The sequence below is a fragment of the Ictalurus punctatus genome, chromosome 21, assembly GCF_001660625.3.
Source record: "Ictalurus punctatus breed USDA103 chromosome 21, Coco_2.0, whole genome shotgun sequence".
Taxonomy (NCBI): Eukaryota; Metazoa; Chordata; class Actinopteri; order Siluriformes; family Ictaluridae; genus Ictalurus; species Ictalurus punctatus.
The window spans coordinates 13,757,769-13,777,500 of record NC_030436.2 but is presented as its reverse complement, the minus strand read 5'-3'; the positions used below and the strand labels follow the sequence as shown (position 1 = coordinate 13,777,500).

The following is a 19,732-nucleotide window of genomic DNA, read 5'->3' as shown; positions in this document are numbered from 1 at the left end:
CCGCGTGAATCGAAGAGGACTTGGTTGAGCGTGGCGTGTCTCGGCCCAAATCCGTGGAAAATTTGAAAAACCGCAAGCTCCTCCGAATATTGCGGATTTCGCTTGAATTTGTGTTAATATTTTTTCGATGGTAAAACCGCGAAGTCCTGGAGGGACTGATTATACGGATTGGGTGTCTGCTGTGTCAGTTCCCGTGAATGAGCTGTTACTATAGAAACAATAACATATTAGAAGAACCACATTGATATTGACCTGTTGTCAGAGCTGCTGTGTGAGTAAATGAATCACCACCTTCTGATTCAACAGCGACGTGGTATAATTAATTTCTTTACACACACACACACACACACACACACACACACACACACACACACACACACACACACACATGCAGGCCTACAGGTGGAGTGCAGTTTTCTCAAAGAGCTGTTCAGACTTTGGAACAGGAACCTGGAAGGTGGAAATGGAGTCCAGCCAACACACACATGCACATACACACATACTGTCCAAAAAGTCTCCCACCTTCCCACCTTGGCACACACACACACACACACACACACACAAACAAACACTCACACACCCACTTGGAGAAAACGAGCTGTACATTCCTAAAGGCAGTATCAGAGAGGAAGAAGGCCACAGGAGGCGGCATTCATGCGCAGGACTGAAACACGGCCGTAAACGACCGCCGGCTATTAAATGTTTATTGAGTTGCCAGTTTAGCGTGGAGTCACTTTCTCAACTGTGATCTTTCCAGCTTAAGAAGAGGAAAGAGCTCATTACAATTTGTGACTCTATGGAGTCGCACTCGGACTAAACATTTACTTACTTATTTACATTTCAGCTCATTTTTTTATCTTTTTTACTCTTCCTACAAATAATAAATCAAGTGCACTACTGTTTGCCTCGAACCCCAACTCAGATTAAAGGCGAATGAAGTCAGAGGCTTGTTTTAATTAGTGTTAACTGGTGAATAAATAAAACCACAGTGCAAAGCTCATATAAACACAAACTTTGATTTGTAATTTCTTTCAGTTTAAGCAAGTCGAGCTGGAGTCAGTCTGATGTTGACATTGGATGTCTAATGTAAATGAATCGCTCGGTAATGATGCACAGCTTATTTTTTAATGGAGACGGGATCCTTTTTCTTGTGTGTGTGTGTATGTTTGCCTCTATAAATATACAAAATCGGAAACCTTGGATTTGTAGAATAATATTTATTAGAGCAAGACAAAAGCTGATCTCGTGTCAGATTTATTTTCGTATTTTACAGCCATCACGGTGTTTGAAATAATGTAAGTTTGTAGATATTAAACATTAAAAATCACGTGTTCAGGACACAAATTTGGGAGAAATGAAACATTCAGTACATAAATCGACCTTCATTCAGCTACGTAGTGGTTTGTGTAATGATGAAATCTGTGTCATAAAAGCAATACAGTATCAATAGTATGTTAGAAAAGTTTTTTGTCTATTTTTCACATAATTTTAACAATATCATGATACTGAATCCTCATATCTCCCCGTTCTAACGTACCCTAACAAGAGTTTCAACAATGTTCAAATTTAATTTGATCCCAAATCAGTCTGTACAGGATTTTGCTTTTTTTTAGTTGTTTTTTTTTTTGTGATTGTTGCAGCCAAAAATGATTGAGTTTACTACGGAGCTTTTACAAAAATTTGCGAGTTATTTATTTATTTATTTATTTATTTTTCTTTCAGAAATCTACTTGAATTGGCGAAATTGCATGTGCTCGGAAATTGTTTTGCACGGTCTTCCGCAGTCCGTTTGTTGGTCATTGAGACCTTTTAGCTGTACTCACGTGAATCGAAGAGGGCTTGTTGGGGTTGCGATGACGTCACATGACGCGTCTTGGCTCAAATCTTTGAAGAATCTGTGGTCATTTTAAAACCATCGCAAGCTCCACCGAGTACGCTGGGTTTCGCGTTCATTTCTGCGATCGCAAAATCCTGCAGGGACTCCCAACTGTATAGCTCTCTCCTCTTTGCTGTGTTACATGATAACGGAACGTGTATCAAAAAACGTAGTTTGTTTGTTTTGTCAATGCAGGACGCTTCGAATATTGTGATTCTGATGTCTGTTTGTGTACCTTGTGTTTTGTTGCTTTAAAAAAATGATGCCACTGATTGAGGTACAACTGTATAAGGTAAGAAATAATAAGCAGGACGATGTCGAACAGAGGTTGGTTCTCACATCTGAGGTCTGTTTCAAGCCCGATCCCTCTCTCCGAATTCCAAACATATTCCGCATTCTCCCGTCGGCCCGTTTCTGGACTTTTCCCATGATCCCGCTGTGGTGTGGCGGCTGCTCATCTTCGACTGTAGTCGTTTTCCTGTCACTTTTTTAAAACGCAACAATCAGTGTTGATATCGGAAAATAAGTTAGGGAAAAAAATCTCGGCTCTCATGAGTTCTTCAGCCCCCCCCCCGCCCCCCAAAACAACCCCGTCTCCCCAGCCGCTTTTCACTTTTCATTTTTGCAAGGTCCTTCCCATGGGAAAGCGTAACACGCCTAGTGGAGGGAATTACAGTAATCCTGAGGCCCGTTGTGTTGTGGTAAAAAAAAATAAAAAATATTTCCACAAAATCTGAATCAAGTAGATGGGACACGTGTTACTGAAGTCAAACCACTCATTCACACAGACACAAAGGCACACTCTGATAGCATGTCACCGTAGCATATTCCGCAGAGGTCAAAGGTGAAGGGCTGTGCTCCTTCTGCCTCGATTGGTCCATGGTTTAATCTGGGGTTTCTCCCCCATTTGCCAGTGGTTTCATCTTACACGGGTAAATTACACTCAATCACCATAATTGCATCCTACACAGCATGTGCCTTTGTGTGTCAGGCTCTCGAGTAGAACCCAAACTGCTACAGTGCTTGATGTGATGTCAGCTTTTCGGAGCTATTTTGTGTCTGTTTTGATTAGGCGGCATGAAATCCAAGCGTTTGCCCTTTTTTTTTTTCTTCTTCTCGTCACACACTTAAGAATGCGAGCTAGCTTAAGTGCGGCTTGTGCGCCTATAGACGTTGCACGTGTGCCTTTTTTAAGTCGTACCATGTGGACGACGTTTGCGCCTTCTTGTATGGTTCGCATATGTGTATTAGAAGGCAGTTTGAAAAAAAGAAGAAGAAGAAAAAAATACTCCAGACGTGATAAGCTTCTGCTTTCGTTTTGTGTCGAGCATCTGGTTCAGTCCAATTAGCACAAGAACATTTACACCCATCTGCGTGCCAGCCGAACCATGTGCGATCGCAGACTGAAATAAAGGTAGTTCTTTTCCTTTTTAAATGTCATCCGCTCAGGAGAATTGCTAAGAAGGCGATGGTTGGGGGGGGGATAAAATATGATTGAGGCATTACACGGTTGATCAAGGCTGTGGCGGAAAGCGGCGGTGTTTCTGTAAGAAAGAAGAGGAAGTAGTGTTTGGTCAAATTAATATCATTAATTAATTAATCATTGTTGACACGAGTGCTGTTGAATTTTCGAATCTGATTGGTCAGAATTTGTTCACAATCACAGGTTTATAGCAATGCGCTCATTGTAATATATTATCGTTTCTATAGTGACAGCTCAAACATGGACTTGTATAAATCTAAAAAAAAAGGGTTGCTGTTTAACAAAGAAAAACATAGCATCACGGATATGGTGACTTTTCTGTAAGATGTTTATTTAACCTTCATGGAAGGAGTCTCCAGTGTCAGGGCTCTGTAACTGTCAGTACGTTTTTCCGCCATGGGAAAGTCTTCACTACAGACGAGTTTGAGGTTTCCGGTTTCCATATTAACTTCGAGAGAGCGAGAAAAGAGAAGTGAAGGAACAGCTCTTAATGGCTGCTATAAAGTAAGTGAAATCAGGAACTAGGCAGACCCTCCACGATCGCAGAAATGAACGCAAAATCAAGCAAATATCCGGAGGAGCTTGCAATTTTTTTTCGAAATTACCGCAGGTTCGTGGCGAGACGCGTCATGCGACGGCATCAGTCGAAGCCCTCTTCGATGCACTCGCGTCGAACATGAGTATAGCTAAAAGGTCTCATTCGCCAACCAACATCACTGCAAAACAGCGCGCGGAACAATTTCCTGCAACTGCAATTTCTCCAATTCAAGTAGTTTTCCTCCAAAAAAATCTAAATCAAGCATTTTTTTGGCCGCAACACTCACAAAAAAACGACTATATGGACTGACTAGCTTAAATATCAACCAAACGTGAAAATGATAATTGTTGACAAATTGCTGTGGTATAAGAGGAACACTTTCCTATAACGACACACCCGGTCATGTTTTATTCCTGTAGAGGCCTGTCATCCATTACTTTTGAGTTTGTTTGTTGATCCACTCCACTGGTCCGGCTCTCATCATCAGCAACGAAAAACAAGAAACGTGCGGCCGATGAAAAACCAGCGCAAAGTTTGAGACCCGAGGGCTGTTTCAAGTTTAACCCATCTCTCTTTTTTGTGGGGGTGGGGTGGGGGGATTCGGGACCCGTTTCTTTATGACTCTTCTGGCACCTGCACAATTTTTCAGCATTTTGGAAATATAAACAGACTCAAAACGCCTCCAGATGTTGCCAGCTGTGCTCCGCGCCACCACAAAATACTGGGCAGCGAGTATGTGTGTGTGTGTGTATGTGTGTGTTGGATACGGCGTCGATGGATAAAAGGATCGCAGCAGCTTGTGAGCGTCTGTCTTGTCTTTTATTGTGTGAGCGCACAGACTGATTTTACATCCGTGTCGGAAGAGATCGTCGGTGGAGAGATCAAGTCGGATTGTCGTGTCATCATCCGGGATGCGCAAAACAAAAACACACGCGCGCGCGCGCATCGCTGTAAACGCAAAGAGACGCCGCAGAACGCAATTAAAAGGCGCTATGGAAGAGAATAACAATGTGACACGCTGCCTCTGTAAAAGACGCTGACCTAAGAAACCTCCCATTACAATGGCGACAACTAGCATCAAAGAGGAGCGAGGTGTTGGGGAAATGTTAATTGGTTGACACCGGAGAGGAACGCCTTCCGCAGATCGCCCCGGCAGTCTTATCCAGTCGACAATGACAGCGCACCTCTGTGACACCCGTCTCGCCACGACCGCAAACAGTGCCGTTTGTTATTTTATTTAGCCCAATTACGACGGTCGGTCTCTTCGGGCCGGCCACACCGATAATCGATTAATCGTGTCGGAGTATTAAAAGCCGCCTCGGCGGAGAGCGTTTTAAACAAATACGACGACTCTAATTGAGGTGACAGGCATAAGATGGGTTTTAATTGGTGGCCTTGTCTGAAATTTAGTCCGAGATTGGACGGTTAACCTACAGGAAGTGTGGTCAGGTAGTTTAATACAGAGCTGGCGCTACCTACGCACCCAGCCTCCACCTCTGGGAGTAATTAAAGAAAAATAGTCTATTAGACGCAGGTGGTCTCACTCAGGTCCTGTACACAAGGCTCTCACTTAGGTCTATTTTTTTATTATTTTTTTTTTTCCTGAGTGGTTTTTTTTTTTTTTTTTTACATAAATCATCGGAAAGAAATCTTTCGTTCGGATCAGCGGTGTGGCGAGGAAGTAATTCCGTGCAGTCTTGCCGTATTAATAATGTTAACAGGTGTAGGAAATAAATTACCTCAATGACCGAAGCTAGTAATATATTTTGGGGGGGGGAATGATTCTTATCGGTTATTCTAATCCTGCTTCTTATGATAGCATCTGTAGCCAATAGCGATAAACTGCAATTTTACTGCAGCATAGTTGAAGTGTTTGTTTGATGTTAACCTTTTATTCGAACACGATTATAACGAGTCTTTATTTTTCACATATACACAGTGAAATTCTTTTCTTCACATACCCCAGCCTGTGAGGAAGCTGGGGTCAGAGCGCAGGGTTAGCCATGATATGGCACCCCAGGAGTGGAGAGGGGTAAGGGCCTTGCTCAAGGGCCCAACAGTGGCATCTTGGCAGTGCTGGGGCTTGAACCCCCGACCTTCCGATCAGTAACCCAGAGCCTTAACCGTTAAGCCACCACTGCCCCATTATGGCGTGTTTACGGCACAAGACGCCGTTTTTTCGGACTCCACGCAGTACTCGTGTAACGTTGACCACCCACCGAGAAGCATTTCGAACGGTCATAAGATATTTCAGCGGTTCACACCTAGATGAAGATTGTAATATTTGATATACCTTTCTGTTTTTTTTGTCCTTTGTGTAATCTCAGGTGTGTAATCTCAGCAAATCGCCTTCAATCCCCTGCACAAGAAAAAAAAAACCTTGTTAGGAAAGAACCCGCCCCTTGTCTTTTGTTCCGTGCGAGCACATTTATGCAACTATTAATCATGACCCTGTAGGTGACACCAATTTAGCTGCGTGACAGTTTTTGTTAGTCCGCCGGGGCCTAGAAAACTCATATGGAATCCATTTGCGAGAGAGGTATGTATTTTCCAAATAGCATCTCAGGGCCACTTTTTTTCTCTCTCTCTCTCTCTCTCTCTCTCTCTCTCTCTCTCTCTCTCTTTCGACGATTCTCTGTGCCCTCTTTGTTGCATGATTTGTGGTCAGGTAAAGTCATCAGGAGTTCTCAGCTATGAGAACCTGAATTCTCCAGACAGTTGGAGATTCGCTTTCGCAGCACTGCTTTAGATACGAAGCACAGTGGAACGAGCGTCCACAAAGGCCTCTGCGAAATCCAGCTCTTAATCCCTTGTGATCATCACGCTGTCATGATGTAACAAGTCCCGCTTTTATTTTTCAAGGCGAACATGCACTGGCGAGACATTAAATAAAAAGTATATGTGTGTGTGTGTGTGTGTGGTGGAGTGGGGTGGAGTGGGTGGGGGGGATTAAAACATATAGTCATGAACTTGCTGTGGAGAAAAGAAAAAGCAAAAGAATAGACGTGTGAGAGAAGTGTAAGAGAGAAACAGAGGTGCCTGAGACAAACGCAGCATTGTATCATTTAAATGACTTTGACTCCGAAAACGTCTCAACCTTCTCCAGAGGCCCGGCGCCATGAGGCAGTTTGGCAGGATCTCGGCCAGGCACTTCCAGGAAAGACGAGATGTAAAATGAAAGAGGAAAAAAAAAATCGATTCGCTGTGAAAAAGGTAAACAATCGGAAATGACAAATATGCACGCTTTTTTTTTTCCCTTCCTCGCTCTCACTCGTCTGTTTTTCGAAGTTAAAAGAGACACACGAGAGCTGAGGAGATCAAGAGACGCAGTGTTCGGCGGAAGGTATCAGACGCCGACCTATACGAGCCGCACTCAGACTTCTGACCTGTTTCTTTAGCTGTTTTTGAAACTCGAGAATGCTGTGATTTTGCTTGTGGAAAAGGGTAAGCTCAGTGCATGAAGTTAACTAAACCATCCCTGTCCCTGCCCTTGTCACCGCAGCCTTATGTACCTTTAGTCTGTATTCACACACATCAATTTGCATGAAAAGGTTACGGACATTGCAGAAGGTTGAGGTTATGGGCTTGGTCAGCGTAACCTTCTATTTATTTATTTATTTATTTTTTTTTTTTCCCGCATGAAATTGAATGTTTGAATCTGCACAAATTCCCCAGCTGACAATTGTAATTTTTTTTAAAAAGCCATCGCAGCTTAAAGTTCAGTGGTATCAAACGTTCTCTGTACCAATTAAAATCTTTAACTTTCCTTAACTAATGCTTTTGGGAAAGTTTTGTATTTTATGCAAATACAATGCGCAATAAGGAAATCGGAGAAAAGGTGGAAATCTCGTCGTCTTACTCTCGCTTCCTCGCATGCTACCTACGTCTAGGTCTGAGCGTTCTGTTCGGCTGGCTCGGGCTCGCCGGGCTCAGGGTTCTCTCGCTCTCGCCATGTTATGATTATGGTCTGGACTCGGACTTTCTTGGATTTAGTCACGCAAGACCAATTAAAAGCCAGAGGAAGTAAAAAAATATGAAAATCCGAATTTTCTACAGGGATCTGGTACTAGCCTTTCTTAGTGATTAAATGGAAACATGATATTGGAGGTGGATGTTCTCCACAGGCTTTAATTGAATTCGGTTGGGTTCAGGTGCTTGATTTCGATCTGTTGACCTCTAAAGGCTTTACAACTTTAAACAAGCAAGACAGAATTCATTCAAATACTTTAACCTTGAACTCTGAAAAGTTCGTTACGTTGCGGTTGTTGATGGGTTTTTTTTTGTTTGTTTTTTTTTTTAACGCCTATATCCTCTTGACTTAGGAAATAATTCTCTTTTCATGGCACGTTGTTTTGAAGAAAAAAAATGCTACAGAACTTGAGAAAAATAAAACTCTTAAAAAATGAAGCAGTTGAAGGCTTCCAGAACATAATTAGCTTGATTTATCCTCCAGATATTTTCATTTTCTGTCTGTCTGACTGTCTGTCTCGCTCTCTGTCTCTCTCACACTCTGTCTCTCTCTTTCTGTCTCTCTGTGTGTGTCTCTCTCTCTGTCTCTCTGTGTGTCTCTCTCTCTGTCTCTCTGTGTGTCTCTCTCTCTGTCTCTCTGTGTGTGTCTCTCTCTCTGTCTCTCTGTGTGTCTCTCTCTCTGTCTCTCTGTCTCGCTCTCTGTCGCTCTGTCTCTCTGTGTGTCTCTCTCTCTGTCTCTCTGTGTGTCTCTCTCTCTGTCGCTCTGTCTCTCTGTGTGTGTCTCTCTCTGTCTCTCTGTGTGTCTCTCTCTCTGTCTCTCTGTCTCTCTCTCTGTCGCTCTGTCTCTCTGTGTGTGTCTCTCTCTGTCTCTCTGTGTGTCTCTCTCTCTGTCTCTCTGTCTCTCTCTCTGTCGCTCTGTCTCTGTGTGTGTGTCTCTCTCTCTGTCTCTCTGTGTGTGTCTCTCTTTGTCTCTCTCTCTGTTGCTCTCTCTCTGTCTCTGTGTGTGTGTCTCTCTTTGACTCTCTCTCTGTCGTTCTCTCTCTGTCTCTGTGTGTGTCTCTCTCTGTCGCTCGCTCTCTCTCCCTCTCTCTGTGTGTGTCTCTTTCTCTCTGTCTCTTTCTCTCTCTGTGTCTCTCTCTGTGTGTCTCTCTCTGTCTCTCTGTGTGTGTCTCTCTCTCTGTCGCTCTGTCTGTCTCTCTGTGTCTCTCTCTCTGTGTCTCTCTGTGTCTCTCTCTCTGTGTCTCTCTCTCTCTGTGTCTCTCTCTCTGTGTCTCTCTGTGTCTCTCTCTCTCTGTGTCTCTGTGTGTGTGTCTCTCTCTCTCTCTCTCTCTCTCTCTCTCTCACACACACACACACACATACACGAACACACACACACACACACACACACTCAGATGGTGCGAGTTGAGTTTGAATAAAGTTTGAATTTGATCCAAATTCAATCGTAACCTCGCCATAACCTTCATAACCTTAACCGTTCCCGCCCCATGCGCGCTGAATGATGTAAATCGATATGAATTTGAAATGGCTCTGTCGAAAGCCTCGTTATAGCTGTTTTTATTGTTGCCGTGTGTGTTGTTTTGCACTTTGCAAAACAAAATTTGCAATTTTCACTTTGCTTATTCACCGACTCGTCTCACAAACAAATCTGTTACAGAGGAAAAGATCACAAATGAGAGCAGTTAAAAAGATGCAGCTCCATCTGCGAATTTATTGCACAGTGCCTTTTTTTTTCCATTTGCAGTCTTTTATTTCTCTCTCTCTCTCTCTCACTCTCTCTCTTTTTCTTCACCCCTGCTGCTTTTCTCTTTCAGCGCCGACTTTGTGAATCGGCCAAATCTGGCGCAGACAAACAGGTGGGGGCCATCTTGCTCATTCATGTGCTGCGCGTCTGCTTCCCCCCGTAATGAATCAGGAGCTACAGTGTGGCTCGCAACCAAATTCTCTAATAACTCAAAAATGTCCCGCTTTTTTGACTCCAGAGCCGATTTTCCACTTGAGTCGTACATACCGAGTGCCTTCGGTCTTCATCCTTTATTTATCTATTTATGTATGTATGTGTGTATTTATTTATTTATTTCTCTTTCACTGAACGCATCGAGGCTAAAAGTTGATCTCGGGTTTTTCTTTCTCACTCACGTCATGTTCAGGCCCCGTTAAAAACCTCTCCACTCTGTTCTCGCACCCTTTCACACAGTAATGATAATTACAGCACGCTCTCGCACGATTACGAACTGAAACCCCATATTCCTGCTGTCTCCTTTTTTGCACTTTGTGCGCCAACGTTTATTTTCTTAGATTGATACTACATACGGGTCAGAAAACGAAAGCTCTAGGAACCGGTTTAAGCTCGAACGTAAGTGTTTAGATTTGGAATGTCATTAGAGATGGCATTAAGTATGTCGAGGTTCTAGGCAGCATACGCAAGTTTAAAAAACTAGGCTATGAACAAGACAGAAGTTTCAAATGTGCATTCAAATACTTTAACCTTGAAATCTCCCCTCGCAAATGTGGCAGTACTTTTTCTTTTTTTTTTTCCCTTTTTTTTTTTTTTTTTTCATCTTTTGAATGTTTGAGTGTTTGATAGTTTGAGGTCTATAGCAGAAACCGCTGGGGAATTAATGTCATTCATATGCCCTGCGGAAATTACTTTTGAAATGCATATAATCTAAAACATGCAAATGAGGCTGACTTTATGCACCCTGTTTAATATGAATTATCATTTTCTGAATACCTATTATTACTGCGTACATTTCTCCAATTATGTTGTTCTTTTTTTGTCACTTAGGAGCGGTGGCACACACACACACACACACACACACACACACACACACACACACACACACACACACATGTGCACAAAAGTATGACACCCTCCCATTAAGACAGAGAGAGATAGAGAGAGAGAGAGGTGCTGTGGTTCGGCGTGCATTTCTTCTGGAATGTTCTACCAGTGTTTTAATGATGTGTAATAAGTCGGATAATGACACAAAAGCATCTGCTTATGCTCTGCAACAGCATGAACAGGAGAAAAAAATCACTTTAAAAAAAGAAAGAAAGAAACCTGCGGGAATAAACGAGGTAAAAGTTCAAACTCACATTCAGTTTTTCAGTGAAGTAACTTCTAAATCAAGTGTCGAACTGAATCAGAACAGACTTAAATCTGTCTGTTCAATTTAATAAACTGAAATATTTATGTAGGTTTAATGTGAAGCATTTTATCGTGTCCCCCCCCCCCCCCCCACCCCATTCTCTTCAAATTTGACCCTTCATGACAAAGCCTACAGCCGAGCAATTAATGTTTTTGTCTTTGTTAAAGGTTACCCCTCCCGCACTTTCCCACTAAATTGAATTGAATCCTTGGCATCCTTTTTTTTTCCCTCCAAATGAATTACCTTCTTAATTTATTTATATTACGCCATGAATTATTCTATTAATATTAGTATGATGCAAATTAGTAACGTTTCCTCCCTTGTTCATTGTGCTGATATTCATTTGCATTCAAGTCCTGAGCTAATTTATAAAAACAGACATTTTTTTACGTTTTTTTTTTTTTTTTTATTGTAATCAGCCATGCTGGTGAACGTAGGAATATTTTAGCTTTCATTTTTATGATGTCGGTTTTAAAAATGGAAAAGTAGAAAGCGGAAGCTGATGGCATTAGCTGGCAAAAAAAGACGGCGTGTGTGTGTGTGTGTGTGTGTGTGTGTGTTTAGGTGCCTTGGACCAAGTTCAAGAGTAGTAAAATTCAATTAATATGAAAAGTGGAGACGCTATCATTTCCCACTATTTCTCCTTCAAACCCCTTGTTTTTATTAGGTAGTTATTAAATTTTATTTGATTAAAGCCACTTTGATCCAATCAATTAATTAACTCCGAAATGTACCGTGCCCGTCTCGGAAAGTGATTTATAAACGTGTTTTTTTTTTTTTTTTTTTTTTAATCATATCCACTTTTCTTATTTAAGCAAATTCATTCCGTGTATTCCGACTGATTGTTAATGCCTGCAGTTTGGAGAGATGTATAATGATATACCTGTGAGATAATCTCTTCTCAATCAGTTAGCTAGTTTTTGTTTATATTAACATAGTTTAATCTGTCACATCACTGAAATTTGAATTAATACATGTACAATTTTAGTTAATAAATGCCATGAATATATTATTCGGATTGCACGGTGCTTTAAATGGATACAAATACAGATATACACTATTGGTGTTTTTTTTTCTTTTTCTTTTTTTTTTTTTTTTTTTTCTTTTCGGGAAAGCTTGCCAGAACCGTTCACAAGCCATCTGGTTAAGATGCAACAACAACAAAGAAGAGCATTCATTTATCCTTAGTAACTGCCTGGTCAGGGTCACGTGGTTTAGCTGCTCATTTATTTCCGTTTTTTGGAAATACAACCAGCAAAATTTGTTTGAAAATATATTCGGAAAATAATAACTGGGTAGGCGGGATTAAAAAAAAAAAAAGGTACCATGCACGTCTCTATTTAAAAAAAGAAAAAAAGAAAGAAAGAAACCCATTTTGTGTTTAGGCCACGCCCACTTCGGGTTTCAATCCGAAACGAGTTACGAATATTTGGAGCACCAAACAGTTACAGATAGTGGCATTGTGTTCAACTCGTAATAAACACCAGGATTGTTGTTTGGGTTAGGTTCTTCTACAAGGTTTAAATTACAGCATTTTTGTTTTCCCAGCTGTCTATTCAAATACGCAGTAGAAAATCATCTCTCTGTCCCACCACCACTCACCGACTTATTCATTTGCTTTCTGTTATTCACTAACGGTCACAGCGGATTACAGTGGTTAATCTGAGCTTGACTGAGCTGTGGGTTTGATCCGTCATGGCGAGGGATCACTTTCCCGTTTTTTTCGTGAACCTCCTTCATGTTTAATACACGATGTATTCGTTTATTGATATGTTTTGCATAGCTCTTAGGTGTACATTTTTTTTTTTCATCCATATTGGTCAGCTGACTTGGAAGCTCTAACCTTTACTTGGTGTCTCTCTGGTCGCTCTCTCCCTCCATCCCACTGGTCTTGTTTCTCACTATTAATCCCAAACAGCCTCCCATCAAACTTCATCTTGGCATGAACTGTGCTCTGAAGGTCATATTCATATATAACCACGTGTGCTAATTATGTTGTAAGGCTGATTGGTAAAACCGGAAACCATCAAAACATCTGCGTTAAATACAACTTGCATATCAGTTCCTCGCCCTGACATTGGCCTTTTAAACCGTTCCAGGGTGTCGAGAATGAGAGCCGAGCCGAACCTATGAGCATGATTTGAGCGCGGTGTAGCCTTGACCCTGGACTACGCGTCTGCTAACTTTCAGCGTTCTGCAACTGATAAATGCAATGTCTGTGAGTGCACTGCACCTATTCCAAATATTTGCCAGGATCTGCACGTGTCTGATGGAGACGGAGCCTCGTATAGCGATCTCCACTCTCTTAAACGTCAAGGGCGGCCTGGAAAATCACTTACTGCAGTTCAGAAAAGAGAATAAAAAAAACAAAACAAGGTGGTGGTGGTTGAGTGCATGTTTGCCCTGGTGGCTTGCACACACTCACATGCACACTGTCTCGCTCTGAAACGATCTCATCAGGCCGGAATGTCGGCAGTGTTTACCTATCGCGGCGGAGCCCACCTGATTGAAGGGCTAATCTTTATGGGCTCCACAAACAGGACTTTGCCTTTTCTGCCTCAGGACCGATTATGGCCACATACGCATGGCAAGAGCAGCATATGGCACACACGACCACTTCTTTTCTTTTCCTTTCAATGCTTTATTGCGTCAGATTTCTGTCCTTTCATGGTCGCGCTCCTTTCTATACCCAGTGTGAATCTTCTTCTCCCCCCCCCACACCCCCCCCCCCCCCCCCCCACCACTCCGAAATGTCCTTGATAATTGAATTGTCCTTTACATACTTTAAATGGTCAACGTGACAGTCGGCAATTAAACATTTTTCCTCTGAAGGCTTGGCAGATATATGTAAGAGCGCAAAAATCACGGGATACGACCTGGCATGGGCTCAACAAGAGACGTATGCGTTCTCCAGAAAGTAGGACGCTCGTCTTTAACCTAGACACGCTATTACCATGAGATCAAAGTTGTATCATCAGCATTATGAATATAGATGGTTTTGTTCGGTGTCTCGCTCTTTTTATTCCCTCTTTTCGTCTCGCTCTGCGTGTTAAGAAAATGAATCGGTTATCTTTGGATACGGGACGATCTCGTTTTGTGATTTTTTTTTTTTTTACATTGACCGAACGTAGGGTTGCCAGTACAGTAAAATAAGTGAAACTAGTATTCATTCCCAATGTTTGCTCTTTGATAGACTTTAAAGTAGACAGTCAGAAACTCCTTCATCTCACTCACACACACACACACACACACACACACACACATTGAGTTCTCAAAACATGCTGGGTCAGTGAGGAGACTGGTAATTCCTCTTTGAAGCAGAGCATAGAGCAGAAGAAAGGATCAAGTGCTGCTACATCTATGCTTTTTGTGTACTAATGAGTCTCACCTGCATATCTTGGACCTGCTCCAGGCGATCACAAGAGAGAAAAGCTCATGACAACACACGCACTTTTTTTTTTTTTTTTTTTTAAACTCTAACACACGAGACCTGCATATAAGAACATCTTGTACCACGTGTGAAACAATATTCCCGAATGGTGTACATCTACAAAGCACCAAAGATGTCCTTTGCCCTTTAGTCATGTCTGAAATTCCACGGGCGCATTCAAATCCTCATTTCTTTTAGCAAGTGTCGAGACAAAAGGCCCTCCATGCTGGAGATGCAGAATATTGGTCTTTTTTAATGGCACGAGTGCTTCAAGTGAGTGGCCAGAGGGACAGTGGATGAATGCAGAGTGGAACAAGAAAGATGGCCGCCTTGTTTAAAAAAAAAAAAAGAAAGAGAGAGAGAGAGAAAGTATCGCATGAGTGCTTGGCTAAGCGGTCTTCAAAAAGCGAGCTTTCCTTTACTGTCAGGACATTCCTGAGAGGCTGATCGCTAATGAGAGCTGGGTGGCTGAAGCGCTTTGATGCCACTGAGGGAAGAGTAAGGTGAAGTCTACTAGGAGACACTAGGAGTTTAGAGTAGCTCTCTTTCGCAACCTCACTGCCCTTCTCTTAGTCTCTTCCGTTCATTTGTTCTCATCTCTATGTTCATTTACAGGAGACAGGAGTTGCACATTTCTGTCTCTTCTTCACAGCCCCAAAGTCCTGGAACATGTCACATGACTCCAGTTACGTGCTAAGAAACAAAGGTTAGGGTCAGGTGCCGAGTTAGCTTTTGCGTCCTTCTGTTATAAATTCATGAATTCACCCTAACCCTAACCCTTCAGTATGAATTTCTCAGATACAAGATCTGGTGTTCATTTCTAGTAAAAAAAATAAAATAAAAAAATGCTCGTCTTCTGTCTCGCACATTAACGTAGTTTTGATTTCACGTGAGGCATCAGGGTCACGCCTACAAAACTCTAACGTTATTGTTATTGTTATGGCTCTTAATGATTTCGCAGCGTCATTCAGCAGCTCAAAATGTGAAAAAAGTTTGCTCTGTCTTAGTTTCTGGGCCACAGGCATTATGAAATCAGCCCGATTGCAGTAAGGAACTTAAGCTATGTAAGAAATCAAACATGACGGGAGGTGATGTTTTCGTAATAACAGGAATAACATTATAACAGGAAGCAACTTCTCTCCCACAAATTCCAAAACGTTCAGTGTAACAGTAAAGTGCTTAAAACTTTTGGTGTAGGGCGGAGCGATATATCGATATAATATTGATATTGTGATACGATATACACGATACACTTTTCTGAGATATCGTTGGTGTGGTGATGTTTTTTTTTTTGTTTTTTTTTTTAAACATTTTGAATAATTACAAATTAAATGGTACTGAATGGATGCCGGTGATTCGACAATTTATTTATTTATTTATTTACTTCTTGTTCTTTACTTCTATGTTCTTTGTCTTTGTAGGTGTTAAAGAAAAGTATCGTCATACTCAGTTTAACAGTTTTGGGGGGTTTTTTGCAGACAGCTGAATTATATATCATGATACGCCTCATGTAGCGTAGAAGTGTCCTCAAGTTTCGAGATATATTTTTGTGATATTGCCCAGCCCTACGTTGGTAAAAGAGGAATAAAACATGCTGTTATTGGAAAATAACAAGGTAGCAGTAACTTGGGTCATGTCACCCCCACTTAGAGTTGAATATTTTCCAATAACAGCATGTTTCATTCCTATTATACTACAACATTTTTTCCGTGTTCAATTTTGAATTATTACTGAACGACAGTTACATTTAAAGGTTTAATGTCTGTGAGACGAGTTACTTCCTGTTATCACTCCAACTTCCAGTTTCCTCAGCAGCATCTGTCCGAACCCCCCCCCCCCCCCCCCCCACGTACGTCTCTTTACAGTATGCGTCACCATATCAACAGTTACATTTTTTTTTCTGGGTTAAATATCAGCATGTTCTTAAACTGTTTATAATTACTCTTAGATTATGGGTGTCTGCCATACACTTAGTCCCTAGTCGGTATATTGGAGACGCTGTTTCCCATTTCTTATTTTTTCACGGTTGCTCCTCCGTAAGAAATGTGCAGTACAACGGCAGAACTGTTGATCCGTATGATAAAACTTGGCTTTTTCTGAAAATAATTTCTTTTATGGCACATGATGTAGGGTCTTTGGCTGTCAACAACTGCCACTAACGACTTCTCGCAAGGATATACACAACATTCATACACACACTTACACACATTTGTGATCAGCTACTGGAGGAAGTGCTCTCAGATCAACTCTGGTTCCTGCAAGATGTGTTCTGTAACCACAGACTAACAACATATAAATATACACCCTCTCTCTCTCTCTCTCTCTCGCTCTCTCTCTCTCACACACACACACACACACACACACACACAGATGCAAGGACACACCTGCCCTCTGCCCCTTGGCCCCTTGGCCCAGGGTTGCTAACACAAATACACCCTATCCTTCCGCACTTTTTGGGTGTTTGGATCTCCAGGGCAGTTCTTCCTGTTCAGGCAAATAAATAAACAAGATTAATACATGTCACTGTACCACCCAATGTTTTTTATATATATATATATATTTTTTTTTATCTCAGCAGTTTTTTTTTCCCTTAATGAGCCTTACTTCTAGATCTTAAAATGGTACATTTAACGCCAGCTCTAGATGGTTGTACTTGATTTTTATTTTTTCACTTGGCAAAAATAATAAAAAGGGTGACACTACATCCCATCCCATAATATTAATTCAGCTTCCACTTCAGCCTCTTTTAAGAATCGGTTATTCCCTCAGGCTAGGCCTCTTCAGTGTTGACTGAATCCTCTCCCCCGCTAAACAAGATGCTAACGGAGGCCAAAGGGGGAAGCGACGGATGGGAAGCGTGTACTTCTCAGTGGAACTGATATTGCCGAGGTAGCCTGGGGGTGAATGGGAGATTGTGTTAGCACAGTCGAGCCTGTCTGTTCCAATCTAGTCAGCTTTGTGTTTGTTTTATTAATAAGGCGCGTTCCTGCGGGCTGACGCAAGGCTGTCGAAACAGGCTTTTGGGGACTTGTGCAAATAAACCTGCTTAAAGCTTTTTCACACCAAGACTTATGAACAGGGATAAGCTACAGGTGCTAAAAGGACACAGGGAACGTTTCGGGTAAACAACGAGCCGTTGTGAACTTTCATATATGATTTATTTAAAATCGAGTGGGTGGGAAACGTACAGAATAACTACAGAAGTACTAAAAGTACTTAAAGGTCTAAATTCAAAATTAATCTTTAGCATGAACATGTGATCTTCAGTGGCATCCAGGATTGACATGTTGGTCTGTTTTCTTTTCCTGGTTTCCTGGTTCCAGTGGGATTTAGCTCTCGCTTCGTCTCTACCTAAACGGAGCGATGCGGCGGCGCTTCCGTCCTTTAGTCTGTCCAGCGCTCACGTCTCCTTATCTGTACGCTCTGCTCAAACAGATCAGCTTCAAAGCTTCAAATTTCATGCTAATGCTGTCGTGCTGGTCGTCACGTGGACCACTAATTAACCAAGCCAGGTCTATAGCATTAACTGCCTTAAGGCAACCTTTATTTTATTTATTTATTTTTTTTAAGAATGCAAGACTACTAAGCATTATTTAGGTTGTTTTTGTTGTTGGTACAAAAATATTGAAACAGGAAACTGTTTGAGTCGTGGTCTTTGAGAGATTTGGAACGCCTAAATGGATACTTTCCACCTCTATACATGAGCCTGTAGAAGGCAAAGCAGAGAAAGCGGAAAGAATGCAGGAAAGAGCGAAAGAAAGAAAGAAAGAAAAAAAAGATGAAACGACGGCAAGCCAACGTGGACAACGGACGGCCAGGCTGTATTTCATTTTCATAAATACGTTCAAACTTGTCATTGTGACCATGCGATGGCTTTTTAATTTATTTATGTTTAGAAGTTAAACAAAGCAGCGGTGCTTGTAGCTGAAATTGCAAATATAAACCAGTCTGTCGACACTGCGCTATGACGTATAACATGCTGCTGCTATTGTTTTAACAGGTTTTTTTTTTTTTTTTTTTTTTTTAACTTAAATATATTGATAGTTCAGTTTTATGGAAATAATGTTTTTACATGTAACTGTCACTAAGGACTGTTTCGCCTTGGCTTGGCGAATCGGGGAAAGATGCACGTATTCAGATCTGTAATACCTATTTTATTAGGCTAGATAGTATTTTTAGAGATTTATTGTTTTTCAGTTGAAGTACCGCGTTTCAGTTTCAGTCAGCTCGATCTGTATGCGTTTGCGCCGATTGTCTTCCGGAGCAGAACTGGATTTGAAATCCTGGCTCAGCTCGCAAATCCGAAGCGGGATCCTTCGAAGAGCTCAGAGTCAGCTGTAGAGATGTTGAGAAGCCCTCACGGCTCTGTCCAGGCTCCGTCTCAACGACCTGAGCAAGACCCGAGAGCTTGAGCAAACTTTACTGAGCGAAACTTTGTCCATCTCTGCCAAGATTTTGGATGAAAGGTCAGGATTCAACTTAGAAATTTTGGTTTATGTTTTAATGTTGGAAATTTTTTTTTTCTTTTCACAATTTTGTCGGACTTCTCAGTGAACATTTTTGACAAAAAGCAGCAACAAGAGAGGAAAAAAAAAGATCAAGAGGAAAAGAGATCATTCTCCTCACTTTTACCTCTTTTATCTAGCGTGGAGGGAATGGCTAATTCGGGAATAGCCAAGATTTGTTAAGGGCTTGAAGTGACGGCCCACCTGAGAGAGAGAGAGAGAGAGAGCGAGAGAGAGATTTCAGATGCCTGGGCGTCTGCTGGCAACAAATAGGGAAAGCAAATGTATAATTCTGGGAAGAGCACCATTTTATACATGGATGATACAAATTGTGGTTTGTTTCATCATTTCCTGAGCTTGTTTTTTTCCCCCATGATACTTCCCTAAAATGCAATGTGTGTTTAAAAAAAGAAAATAAAAATCTGTAAAGCTGTTAGTTTTTTTGTTTTGGTTTTTTTTTTTTTTCCTGCAGTTGTGCACTTTTTGGAACCAGAACTTAGACCTGGTTATTTATTCCCTGGTTGCCCCTTCGCCTTAGCAACTCTCAGTATCAGCAATATAAACAGGCGGCTTTTTACCAGGCGGTTAGGAGCGCTTTCAGGATTGCTCACTGCAGCCGGCGTACTTGCAGAAACAGGATAGAGAATGAATCATGGGCCCCTCCACCCTTTCGCATAAGTGCCAAAGAAAATCTGCTGATAGGAGAAGTTAAAAAAAAAAAAAAAAGGAGTTAGAAATTTAAAAGCTTGCAGTGCGTGGACAAATGTGTTACATTACCA

General features: G+C 41.6%; 1 protein-coding gene across 9 annotated transcripts in view; it reads left to right on the top strand.

The window, feature by feature from the left end:
* The window catches only part of foxp4 (forkhead box P4), a 150,896-nt gene that overhangs the window by 28,112 nt on the left and 103,052 nt on the right, over positions 1 to 19,732 (top strand). The window contains exon 1 of one of the 9 annotated variants that reach the window (XM_053674179.1): positions 6,847 to 7,110. The exons of the other annotated variants lie outside the window; for them this stretch is intronic. The gene's annotated coding sequence lies outside the window, so the exon portion shown is untranslated. Of the gene's footprint in view, positions 1 to 6,846; positions 7,111 to 19,732 lie in introns of those variants that run through there. 9 annotated transcript variants of the gene reach the window in all.